Here is a 13337-nt window from a genome sequence, read left to right as displayed (position 1 = left end):
GACGTCTGTGTTCTTGCCGTTCAACTCTGGTCAAAGTCCTATCGCACTGCATAGGCTCAGGTTTAAGCTCAGGTAATACCGCCAAATGGTGCACAGATTTACGCTCACGCAAGCGTCGACCGATCTGAATGGCCAAAGACATAGACTCATTCAGACCAGCAGGCATAGGAAATCCCACCATGACATCCTTAAGGGCTTCAGAGAGACCTTTTCTGAAAATAGCTGCGAGCGCACCTTCATTCCATTGAGTGAGTACGGACCACTTTCTAAATTTCTGACAATATACCTCTATCTCATCCTGACCCTGACACAGAGCCAGCAAATTTTTCTCTGCCTGATCCACTGAATTAGGTTCATCGTACAGCAATCCGAGCGCCAGGAAAAACGCATCGATATTACTTAATGCAGGATCTCCTGACGCAAGAGAAAATGCCCAGTCCTGAGGGTCGCCACGTAAAAAAGAAATAATGATCCTAACTTGTTGAACTGGGTCACCAGAGGAGCGAGGTTTCAAAGCCAGAAATAGTTTACAATTATTTTTGAAACTCAGAAATTTAGTTCTATCTCCAAAAAACAAATCAGGAATAGGAATTCTCGGTTCTAACATAGAATTCTGAACCACAAAGTCTTGAATATTTTGTACTCTTGCCGTGAGCTGATCCACACATGAAGACAGACCTTTAATGTCCATCGCTACACCTGTGTCCTGAACCACCCAAATGTCTAGGGGAAAAAAAGGCAAAACACAGTGCAGAGAAAAAAAAATGGTCTCAGAACTTCTTTTTTCCCTCTATTGAGAATCATTAGTACTTTGGGCCTCCAGTACTGTTATGATAAGGTAATTCAGTACCACAATGGACATAGAGGTCAGAGCACATACAGTGACCTGTCAATAACCCAAAAACATAGAACGAGCTCTGAGACGTGGGAACTCTGCTGACCGCAATCCCTAATCCTCTCCAACCACACTAGAGGCAGCCGTGGATTGCGCCTAACGCTCCCTATGCAACTCGGCACAGCCTGAGAAACTAGCTAGCCTGAAGATAGAAAATAAGCCTACCTTGCCTCAGAGAAATACCCCAAAGGAAAAGGCAGCCCCCACATATAATGACTGTGAGTTAAGATGAAAAGACAAACGTAGAGATGAAATAGATTTAGCAAAGTGAGGCCCGACTTTCTGAACAGAGCGAGGATAGGAAAGGTAACTTTGCGGTCAATACAAAACCCTACAAAAACCACGCAAAGGGGGCAAAAAGACCCTCCGTACCGAACTAACGGCACGGAGGTACACCCTCTGCGTCCCAGAGCTTCCAGCAAGCAGGAAAAAACAAATAGACAAGCTGGACAGAAAAAAACAGCAAACAAAAATAGCAAAGCGGAACTTAGCTATGCAGAGCAGCAGGCCACAGGAACGATCCAGGAGGAAACAGGTCCAATACTAGAACATTGACTGGAGGCCAGGATCAAAGCACTAGGTGGAGTTAAATAGAGCAGCACCTAACGACTTCACCACATCACCTGAGGAAGGAAACTCAGAAGCCGCAGTACCACTTTCCTCCACCAACGGAAGCTCACAGAGAGAATCAGCAGAAGTACCACTTGTGACCATAGGAGGGAGCTCTGCCACAGAATTCACAACAGGTATCATGCCTCGTTTCATAAGCTCCTGATGAGCCTAAACAGTGGAAAATCCCCACAAGTGACACCATTTTGGAACTAAGCCCCTCAAAGAATGTATTTAGATGTGGGGGGCACAATGAACCCTCAGCTGCTTCAAAGAAGTTTATAATGAGAGCTGTGAAAATAAAAAAAAAACACATTTTTTCCCACCAAAATGTTTTTATTTTCACAAAGATAGCAAAAGAAATGGACCCTAAAATTTGTTGTGCAATTTCTCCTGAGTACGTCGATACCCCATATGTGGTCGAAAACTACTTTTGGGGCACATTGCAAAGCTCAGAAGGAAAGAAGTGCCATATTGGAGTTCAAATTTTGTTGGACTGATTTGAGGGTGCCAAACAGAATAGCAGAGCCCCCACATAAGAGACCACATTTTACAAACTACACCTCTCAATGAATACATCTAGTGGTGCAGTGATTATATTGACACCACAGGTGGGTCACATAATTTTATACCTTTGGGTAATGAAGAAAAAAATAATTACAATTTTACCACCAAAATTTTGTTTTAGCCCAAGATTTTACATTTTTACCCTGGGGAATGTGTAAAAATGGAATCAAAATGTGTCCAACAATTTCTGCTGAATGTAGACATACCCCATATTTGGCTATACAGTACTGATCAGCCATACGACGAGACTCGGGAGGGACAGAGTGCTATTGGCAAATAGTGCTGCTCCATCCCTACTGAGTCACGCCATATGGTTAAGCAGTACTGTTATACAGTAGGCATTCTGGAGCGCATAATTTTCTATAATAGTTTGTGAACTGCAAATACGGAGCCCCTAAGTGCTAGAAGAGTAGAATCCCCCCACAAATGACCCCAATTTGGAAATTATACCCCATTGGGAATTTATTTAAAGGTGCCGTGAATCGTGATGATTTTGACTCCATGGGTGTTTTCCAGAAACAAGCAGCAGTGAATGTTGCATAGTGAAAACTGCACACTGCTGTTGTAGTGACCAGTATATTGCAGTGACCAGTACGTTGTAGTGCCCGTACATTGTGCCAAGCTCATGTATCCAAAAATTTGGCAGGTTCTCAGAGCTATAGAAAAGGCAAACATATAGCACATGTTTAAATGTACCCATCATTATGGTGACTCATAACGATATGAATAACGAGAACAATGAGAAACAGAGCTAATTATGCCATTTAAAAATCAGTACAACAATTTATTATCACAAGAATTACAGTCAATGTGAAACTCATAACAAAAAAGAGAAGTTCTATGGGTATGTATATATATATATATATATATATATATATATATATATATATATATATATATATATATATATATTATAATGACAGGGTAAAAAAAGGGGCCAATGACAAGGCAGAGAAAAGATGCTTTGAGTTGTGTTTCCCCCTGAGGAAGCAGCGCTACACAAAATGTACATTGGGGGGGTAGTGGGACGTACGCCAAGGCAGTACTCTAACTATGGGTAAATACCGTAAATAATACTAAGGCCATGTTCACACAGTGCGTTTTTTACTGCGGAACCGCCGCGATTTTGCACTACACTTTGCAGTACACTGTACCCTATGGAAAACAGGAACCACTGTGCACATGATGCGGGAATCGGGAAAAAAAGCCGCGCTGAATAGCTGCGGTAAAAAAGAAGTACCATGTCACTTCTTTTTGCAAAACTGCAGCGGTTCTGCACCCATTGACCTCCATTGTGAGGTCAAACCCGCAGTAAAACCCGCAGATGAAAAATATATCTGCGGGTTTTACTGCGGTTTGTGGTGCAGAACCGCTGCAGTGTGGCTGCCCCCCGTGCCCCAATCCCACCCCCCCATGCTCCGATGCCACCCCCCCGTGCTCCGACGCCCCCCCGTGCCCTCATCTCCCCCCCTTATAATTACCCGGCCTCCCGGTGTCCGTCCGGCCGTCTTCTCCCTGGGCGCCGCCATCTTGCAAAATGGCGGGCGCATGCGCAGTGCGCCCGCCGAATCTGCCGGCCGGCAGATTCGTTCCAAAGTGCATTTTGATCACTGAGATATAACCTATCTCAGTGATCAAAATAAAAAAAATAGTAAATGACCCCCCCCCTTTATCACCCCCATAGATAGGGACAATAAAAAAATAAAGAATTTTTTTTTTCCACTAAGGTTAGAATAGGGTTAGGGGTAGGGGTAGGGTTAGGGTTAGGGTTAGGGTTAGGGGTAGGGTTAGGGTTAGGGGTAGGTTTAGGGGAAGGGGTAGGGTTAGGGTATTTTCAGCCATTTTAACCCTAAAAAACTCCCTAGAAAACACACAGACTCTGCATAGAAAACTGCATAAAAAATGCACTAAAAAACGCATCAAAAGACGCATCAAAAACGCACCAAAAAAAGGACCTGCGTTTTCTGCCAAGAGCTGCGGTTTTTAGTGCAGAAAAAAAAGGATGGAAATCAGGAACGTGTGAACATGGCCTAATACTTCTCTTCCTTGCAATTTTTGCAATGTGTCCAAACATAGGTTTTGAGTAATGTGATCTACATTCTTTCACACCCCTTTTGCCAGCACGATTTGTTGCACATCCAGACAATACAGTGCTATTTGGCAACTTGGTGGCTATGTAATCATATACATACTCTCACCAATACTTATTATACCTTCTGATATATAAGAGCTTGACACAAACCCACAGAACTTCTCTTTTTTTGTTATGTGTTTCACATTAACTGTAATTCTTGTGATAATACAATTTTGTACTGATTTTAAATGGCATAATTGGCTCTGTTTCTCCTTGTTTATTCAGAAATTCCAAACATGTGGACACTAACTGCGGTTTAGGCACACTGGGGTTCAGAAGGGAGAGGGGCATTAGGATTTGGGAGCACAGATTTTGTGGAATTCCTTTAGGAGGAGAGGGATATTTCATTTTTCCAGCGCCTCTGTGCTTCCAGCATCGTAGAAACCCCTATTTTTCAATTAACAGATGATGTACTTAAGTGGGAGCTTGCTTTTCTTGTGTATTGAGTTCAAGTTTTTATTTCGAACATTGTGAATCACATTTATCTGGTGCTCTACACTGAGCACTTAGGTTGGAGTTTCCCTTTAAATATCCGAGTGACATAATTCAGATGAAACCCCCTGATGGATCCATTCACTATCATGCAGCAGCAGAGCTACTCTGGGCTCTGCCTAGACTCTGCTCAGCGGTGCCTTTTTTCCTAAGGTAATTAATGGGTTAACTGTAACCAAAAAGATAAATGAAGGCATGAGAACATCTCATATTCTTATTAACGTATGTATTTACCAAGATATTGAGTACAAATGCTAAAATGTCATATGCATGTTTACTTGTGACATATGTGCATGCACCTACTACTGAAAGCAATTTGGTGTCTTTAATCCCTTTCTGACGTTGGGCGTAATAATATGCACACATCAGACTCAGTCCCTTGGATGTGGGCTCTGGTGCTGAGCCCTCATCTTTCCCGATACATGTCAGCTGTTTTGAACAGCTGACATGTGCCTATAACAGCCGCATGTGGAATCGCGATCTACCCAAAGCTGTTAACCCGTTAAATGGGAAGCGCACCGGAAATCCACCCCATCGGTGATCTCGTCACGTGATCACAGGTCATTGATGGTTTGGCATAACAACCAGAGGTCTCCAGCAGACCTTTATAGTTGTCATAGCTGGATTGCTATGAGCGCTGCCCGGTGGTCGGTGCTCATAACAAGTGAGCATTTCTGCTACATACAGGAGATTCTATCATCACCTGTATGTAGCAGAGCCGATCAGACAATTAAAAATTCTAGTCTCCCATGGAGACTATTGAAGCATGCAAAAAGTAAAAAAAAGTTTTTAAAAATATTTAAAAAATTAAAAAATATATAAAAGTTCAAATCACCCCCTTCGCCTTATTCAAAATAAAACAATAAAAAATCAAACATACTCATATTTGGTATCACCGTTTTCAGAATCGCCTGATCTATCAACATATAAAAAGAATGAATGAAATCGGTAAACGGCGTAGCAAGAAAAATGTAAAATACGCCAGAATTACATTTTTTGGTCACTGCTACATTGCAATAAAATACTACAAAGGGAGATAAAAAGATAGTATACCCACCAATATGGTATCATTAAAAATGTCAGCTTTGTGTGCAAAAAATAAGCCCTCACCCAGCCCCAATTCAAGAAAAATTGAGACGCCACAAGTCTCAAAAAATTTAACTTTTGTTTATTTACCAAAGTTTGGATTTTTTTCACCACTGGAATAAAAAATAACCTAGACATGATTAGTGTCTATGAACTCGTAATGACCTGGAGAATCATAATGGCATGTCAGTTTTAGCATTTAGTGAAAATGGTTAAAAAAAATATTGTGGGATTGCACTTTTTTTTTGCAATTTCACCGCACTTGGAATTTTTTTTTCTGTTTTCCAGTACACGATATGTTAAAACCAATGGTACAACTTGTCCCACAAAAAACAAACCCTCACATGACCCGTTTGACAGAAATAAAAAAATTAACTAAGTGTAGTTGATGTATTCCTATATTCATTAAGGCTTTGCACAAAGTGCAAAGCCAGGAAAAAATTATAAGGAGGGTTATCCATACACCTTTGAGAGCACCAAGTGGAGGGCCTCATTCAACCATTGAACATTAAAAACACTTTTTGTGCTACTATCATGTAGTGGTGTGGAAAAGTGCGGGATAATCCAGGCTTTGTGCATTTTAATCAGAGTGAGCCTGTCAGCATTCTCTGTTCACATGCGAAAGCGCTTGTCTGTCATTACTCACCCGGCAGCAACAAATACCCGCTCAGACAAGGTGCTAGCTGCATGGCAACAAACACTTCTAACTCATAGAGGGACAGCTCATGCCAGGTGTCCAGCTTGGAGATCCAATAGCTGAAGGTCGCAGAGGAATTAGGGAGTACACTGGTTTGTTTGGACAGGTATTGCTTGACCATCTTTAAAAACCTTTAACTTCTTGTCAACAATACCTGGTCATCAGGCCCTGAACACTGGGATGGTTTCATGAAATTGGCACAGGCCTTTGACAACGTACCCCTGCCTCTGCTGTATGTCTTCCTCTCCACTCCACTTTGGTGGGGCAAGAAAGCTTGCCCCCTGTTACTAACATTGTCAGATGGGATTTTTTTCAACATATTTTCTATAATGGTCTTCTGGTATAGCACCATTTTAAAAGACCTCTCTGCCTCAGGAAGGACAGATGCAAAGTTCTCCTTGCAGCATGGGTTTAGCAGTGTGAACATCTAGTACTCTTTTTTGGCAAAGATGTATACACACTAGGGTAATGTTAAAGGCAGTGGTACATCAAGTGGCCAACTGGCCATATGTGTCAAGTTCCATAAAGCCAACACTGTCTCCTTCATATTGACGACTCTCCATGTCCTCCTCATTAGCCCATCTGTTGTGAGTTCTGTTTTTGGGCTCCCTCTGGTGGTTACTGATGGGTTTCTGGGTTCCACCTGTTCCATCAGCATATGGGAGTTTCCTATTTAACCTGGCTTTGCTGGCATTTCCTCGCCGGTTATCAATGTATCCAGTGTGTCTTGTTACCTCTGCTCCCTGCTCCTAGAACCTTCTGGTCAAGCTAAGTTTGGATTTTCCTGTTTTGCTTTATTTGGTTTTTAGTCCAGCCTGCAGATATGTGATTCTTGCTGCTGGTTGCTCTAGTGGGCTGAAATTGCTCCTCATGTACCATGAGTTGGCACATGAGTTCAAGTAATTTCAGGATGGTTTTTTGAAGGGTTTTTCGCTGACCGCGCAGTTCACTTTTGTATCCTCTGCTATCTAGCTTTAGCGGGCCTCATTTTGCTGAAACTGTTTTCATACTGCGTATGTGCTTTCCTCTCATTTCACCGTCATTATATGTGGGGGGCTGCTATTTCTGTGGGGGATTTCTCTGGAGGTAAGAGAGGTCTGTGTTTCTTCTAATAGGGGAAGTTAGATCTTCGGCTGGAGCGAGACGTCTAGGATCATCGTAGGCACGTTCCCCGGCTACTTTTATTTGTGTGTTAGGTTCAGGGTCGCGGTCAGCTCAGGTTCCATCGCCCTAGAGCTTGTTTGTATCTGTGCTTGTCCTTTAGTGATCCCCTGCCATTGGGATCATGACAGTATAACCGGCCCACAAAGTGTTAATTGTATTGGCTGAAGTAGGAGGATAAGTAGTCTGAGGAAGTTTTTTTTTTTTTTTTTCTCTTTCTCTTTCCCTCAGAGTTTGCTGCCTAGCCTTATTGCAGCCTGGCTACTTCCTCCTCCTCTTAATCTTTGAATGGCTCTGATCCCAGCTGTTTATCATGGACGTCCAGAGTTTGGCTTCCAGCCTGAATAATCTTGCTACTAAGGTTCAAAATATACAGGATTTTGTTGTACATGCTCCTATGTCTGAACCTAGAATTCCTGTCCCAGAGTTTTTTTCTGGAGATAGATCTCGTTTTCTGAATTTTAGGAACAATTGCAAGTTGTTTCTTTCTTTGAAATCTCGCTCCTCTGGAGACCCTGCTCAGCAAGTCAAGATAATTATATCTTTCCTGCGGGGTGACCCTCAGGATTGGGCATTTGCATTGGCACCAGGGGACCCTGCGTTGCTTAATGCGGATGCGTTTTTTCTGGCATTGGGTTTGCTCTATGAGGAACCTAACCAAGAGATTCAGGCTGAAAAAGCTTTGTTGGCCCTCTCTCAGGGGCAAGATGAAGCAGAAATTTATTGTCAAAAATTTCGGAAGTGGTCGGTGCTTACTCAGTGGAATGAGTGCGCTCTGGCTGCAAAGTTCAGAGATGGCCTTTCTGAGGCCATTAAAGATGTTATGGTGGGGTTCCCTGCGCCTGCTGGTCTGAATGAGTCTATGACTATGGCTGTTCAGATTGATCGGCGTTTACGGGAGCGCAAACCTGTGCATCATTTGGCGGTGTCGTCTGAACCGTCACCTGAGATAATGCAATGTGATAGAATTCAGTCCAGAAGTGAACGGCAAAAGTATAGGCGGAAAAAAGGGTTGTGCTTTTATTGTGGTGATTCAGCTCATGTTATATCAGCATGCTCTAAACGCACAAAAAAGGTTGATAAGTCTGTTGCCATTAGTACTTTACAGTCTAAGTTCATTCTGTCTGTGACTCTGATTTGTTCATTATCATCCATTTCCGTCGATGCCTATGTGGATTCAGGCGCTGCCCTGAGTCTTATGGATTGGTCATTTGCCAATCGCTGTGGGTTTAGTCTGGAGCCTCTGGAAGTCCCTATTCCTTTGAAGGGAATTGACTCTACACCTTTGGCTATGAATAAACCTCAGTACTGGACACAAGTGACCATGCGTATGACTCCCGTTCATCAGGAGGTGATTCGCTTCCTGGTACTGTATAATTTGCATGATGTTCTAGTACTTGGTTTGCCATGGTTACAAACTCATAATCCAGTCCTTGACTGGAAATCAATGTCTGTGTTAAGCTGGGGTTGTCAGGGGGTTCATGATGATGCACCTCCGATTTCTATCGCTTCATCTACTCCTTCTGAGATTCCTGTGTTTTTGTCTGACTATCGGGATGTTTTTGAGGAGCCTAAGCTCAGTTCGCTTCCTCCTCACAGGGATTGCGATTGTGCTATAAATTTAATTCCAGGCAGTAAATTTCCTAAAGGTCGTTTGTTCAATCTGTCAGTGCCAGAGCATACTGCTATGCGGGATTATGTTAAGGAGTCCTTGGAAAAGGGACATATCCGTCCATCTTTGTCCCCTTTGGGAGCAGGTTTTTTTTTCGTGGCCAAAAAAGATGGTTCTTTGAGGCCTTGTATAGATTATCGTCTTTTGAATAAGATTACCGTAAAATATCAGTATCCTTTGCCATTGTTGACTGATTTGTTTGCTCGCATTAAGGGGGCTAAATGGTTCACTAAGATTGATCTTCGGGGTGCGTATAATCTTATACGAATAAAGCAAGGTGATGAGTGGAAAACCGCATTTAATACGCCTGAGGGCCATTTTGAGTATTTGGTAATGCCTTTTGGACTTTCTAATGCCCCTTCAGTCTTCCAATCCTTTATGCACGATATTTTCCGTGAATATCTGGATAAATTTATGATTGTGTATTTGGATGATATTTTGTTTTTTTCTGATGACTGGGAGTCTCATGTTCAGCAGGTCAGGAAGGTGTTTCAGGTCCTGCGGGCCAATTCCTTGTTTGTAAAAGGCTCAAAGTGTCTCTTTGGAGTCCAGAAGATTTCTTTCTTGGGGTATATTTTTTCCCCTTCTACTATTGAGATGGATCCCGTCAAGGTTCAGGCTATTTGTGACTGGACGCAGCCTACATCTCTTAAGAGTCTACAGAAGTTCTTGGGCTTTGCTAATTTCTATCGTCGTTTTATAACTAATTTTTCTAGTGTTGTTAAGCCTTTGACGGATTTGACTAAGAAGGGTGCTGATGTTGCTAATTGGTCTCCTGCGGCTGTGGAGGCCTTTCAGGAACTTAAGCGCCGGTTTTCTTCTGCTCCTGTGTTGCGTCAGCCAGATGTTTCGCTCCCTTTTCAGGTTGAGGTTGATGCTTCCGAGATTGGAGCGGGGGCGGTTTTGTCACAGAGAAGCTCCGATGGCTCAGTGATGAAGCCATGCGCGTTTTTTTCTAGAAAGTTTTCGCCGGCTGAGCGGAATTATGATGTTGGTAATCGGGAACTTTTGGCCATGAAGTGGGCATTTGAGGAGTGGCGTCATTGGCTAGAGGGTGCTAGACATCGTGTGGTGGTCTTGACTGATCACAAAAATTTGATTTACCTTGAGTCTGCCAGGCGTCTGAATCCTAGACAGGCTCGTTGGTCACTGTTTTTCTCTCGTTTCAATTTTGTGGTTTCATACCTGCCAGGTTCAAAGAATGTGAAGGCGGATGCTCTTTCTAGGAGTTTTGTGCCTGACTCCCTTGGAAATTCTGAGCCCTCTGGTATCCTTAGGGATGGGGTGATTTTGTCTGCTGTCTCCCCAGACTTGCGACGTGCTTTGCAGGAGTTTCAGGCGGGTAAACCTGATCGTTGTCCGCCTGAGAAACTGTTTGTTCCGGATAATTGGACCAGTAGAGTCATCTCCGAGGTCCATTCTTCTGCGTTGGCAGGTCATCCTGGAATATTTGGTACTAGAGACTTGGTGGCCAGGTCTTTTTGGTGGCCTTCCTTGTCGAGGGATGTGCGTTCTTTTGTGCAGTCTTGTGAGGTTTGTGCTCGGGCTAAGCCTTGCTGTTCTCGGGCCAGTGGATTGTTGTCACCTTTGCCTATCCCGAAGAGGCCTTGGACGCACATTTCCATGGACTTTATTTCGGATCTCCCTGTCTCTCAAAAAATGTCCGTCATCTGGGTTGTGTGTGATCGCTTTTCTAAAATGGTTCATCTGGTACCCTTGCCTAAGTTGCCTTCCTCCTCTGAGTTGGTCCCTCTGTTTTTTCAGAATGTGGTTCGTTTGCATGGGATTCCTGAGAACATCGTTTCTGACAGGGGATCCCAGTTTGTGTCTAGATTTTGGCGGACGTTCTGTGCTAAGATGGGCATTGATTTGTCCTTTTCGTCTGCATTCCATCCTCAGACGAATGGCCAGACTGAACGAACTAATCAGACCTTGGAAACTTATTTAAGGTGTTTTGTTTCTGCTGATCAGGATGACTGGGTTACCTTTTTGCCGCTGGCCGAGTTTGCCCTTAATAATCGGGCTAGTTCTGCTACCTTGGTTTCTCCTTTCTTTTGTAATTCGGGGTTTCATCCTCGCTTTTCCTCTGGTCAGGTGGAACCTTCTGATTGTCCTGGAGTGGACATGGTGGTGGATAGGTTGCATCGGATTTGGAGTCATGTGGTGGACAATTTGAAGTTGTCCCAGGAGAAGGCTCAGCAGTTTGCTAATCGCCGTCGCCGCGTGGGTCCTCGACTTCTTGTTGGTGACTTGGTGTGGTTGTCTTCTCGTTTTGTTCCTATGAAGGTCTCTTCTCCTAAGTTCAAGCCTCGGTTCATCGGTCCCTATAAGATCTTGGAGATTCTTAACCCTGTGTCGTTTCGTTTGGATCTCCCGGCATCGTTTGCTATTCATAATGTGTTCCATCGGTCGTTGTTGCGGAAGTATGAGGTACCTGTTGTTCCTTCGCTTGAGCCTCCTGCTCCAGTGCTGGTGGAGGGAGAATTGGAGTATGTTGTGGAGAAGATCTTGGATTCTCGTGTTTCCAGACGGAAACTCCAGTATTTGGTCAAGTGGAAGGGTTATGGTCAGGAGGATAATTCTTGGGTGGTTGCCTCGGATGTTCATGCTGATGATTTGGTTCGCGCTTTTCATAGGGCTCATCCTGGTCGCCCTGGTGGTTCTCGTGAGGGTTCGGTGACCCCTCCTCAAGGGGGGGGTACTGTTGTGAGTTCTGTTTTTGGGCTCCCTCTGGTGGTTACTGATGGGTTTCTGGGTTCCACCTGTTCCATCAGCATATGGGAGTTTCCTATTTAACCTGGCTTTGCTGGCATTTCCTCGCCGGTTATCAATGTATCCAGTGTGTCTTGTTACCTCTGCTCCCTGCTCCTAGAACCTTCTGGTCAAGCTAAGTTTGGATTTTCCTGTTTTGCTTTATTTGGTTTTTAGTCCAGCCTGCAGATATGTGATTCTTGCTGCTGGTTGCTCTAGTGGGCTGAAATTGCTCCTCATGTACCATGAGTTGGCACATGAGTTCAAGTAATTTCAGGATGGTTTTTTGAAGGGTTTTTCGCTGACCGCGCAGTTCACTTTTGTATCCTCTGCTATCTAGCTTTAGCGGGCCTCATTTTGCTGAAACTGTTTTCATACTGCGTATGTGCTTTCCTCTCATTTCACCGTCATTATATGTGGGGGGCTGCTATTTCTGTGGGGGATTTCTCTGGAGGTAAGAGAGGTCTGTGTTTCTTCTAATAGGGGAAGTTAGATCTTCGGCTGGAGCGAGACGTCTAGGATCATCGTAGGCACGTTCCCCGGCTACTTTTATTTGTGTGTTAGGTTCAGGGTCGCGGTCAGCTCAGGTTCCATCGCCCTAGAGCTTGTTTGTATCTGTGCTTGTCCTTTAGTGATCCCCTGCCATTGGGATCATGACACCCATCCAAGTAGGGGAGGTGAGACGAAGGTTGTGTGGGTACTAGTCTCTGTTATGCTCCTCCTCCTCTTCAACCTCCACCTCCTTGTTTCCCAATCTGCGCTGAGCAGGTGAGATGAGGCTCAGCTGGGTAGTATCTCCCTGTCTCATGTCTTCCTCCATCTCCACCTGGTCCACATGAATAGCTTCATGTTTAATTGTGTGCAGCAACTGTTAAAGTAGGCACAGATGCGAGATTGTTGCCCTGCCTATGGTCACCATCTTTGTGGAGTCTGCAAAGTCTTGGAAAACCTCACAAATGTGAGAAATCCAGGCCCACTCTTCAGTTGTTATGTGTGGAGGCTCACCAAATACGGACGGGCGTGTTTGAGCTGGTACTCAAACATTGGCCTCTTCTCCTCACAAAGCTTTGCCAGCATGTGCAGTGTGGAGTTCCAGGGTGTGGTGACATTGCACACCAGCTGGTGAGCTGGCAATAGCAAGCAATGCTATAGCACTGCCAGAGCAGCAGCAGCTGTAGCCGACTTGTGGAAATGGCCACTGATGTGGCGTAATCTGACCAGAGACTCAGGTAAATCTAGGTTTTCGGAAAGCGCTGAACTACCAAGCTGAGCG

This window comes from Ranitomeya imitator, chromosome 7, assembly GCF_032444005.1.
Source record: "Ranitomeya imitator isolate aRanImi1 chromosome 7, aRanImi1.pri, whole genome shotgun sequence".
NCBI classification, from domain to species: Eukaryota; Metazoa; Chordata; class Amphibia; order Anura; family Dendrobatidae; genus Ranitomeya; species Ranitomeya imitator.
Note: the sequence above shows the minus strand (reverse complement) of the source record.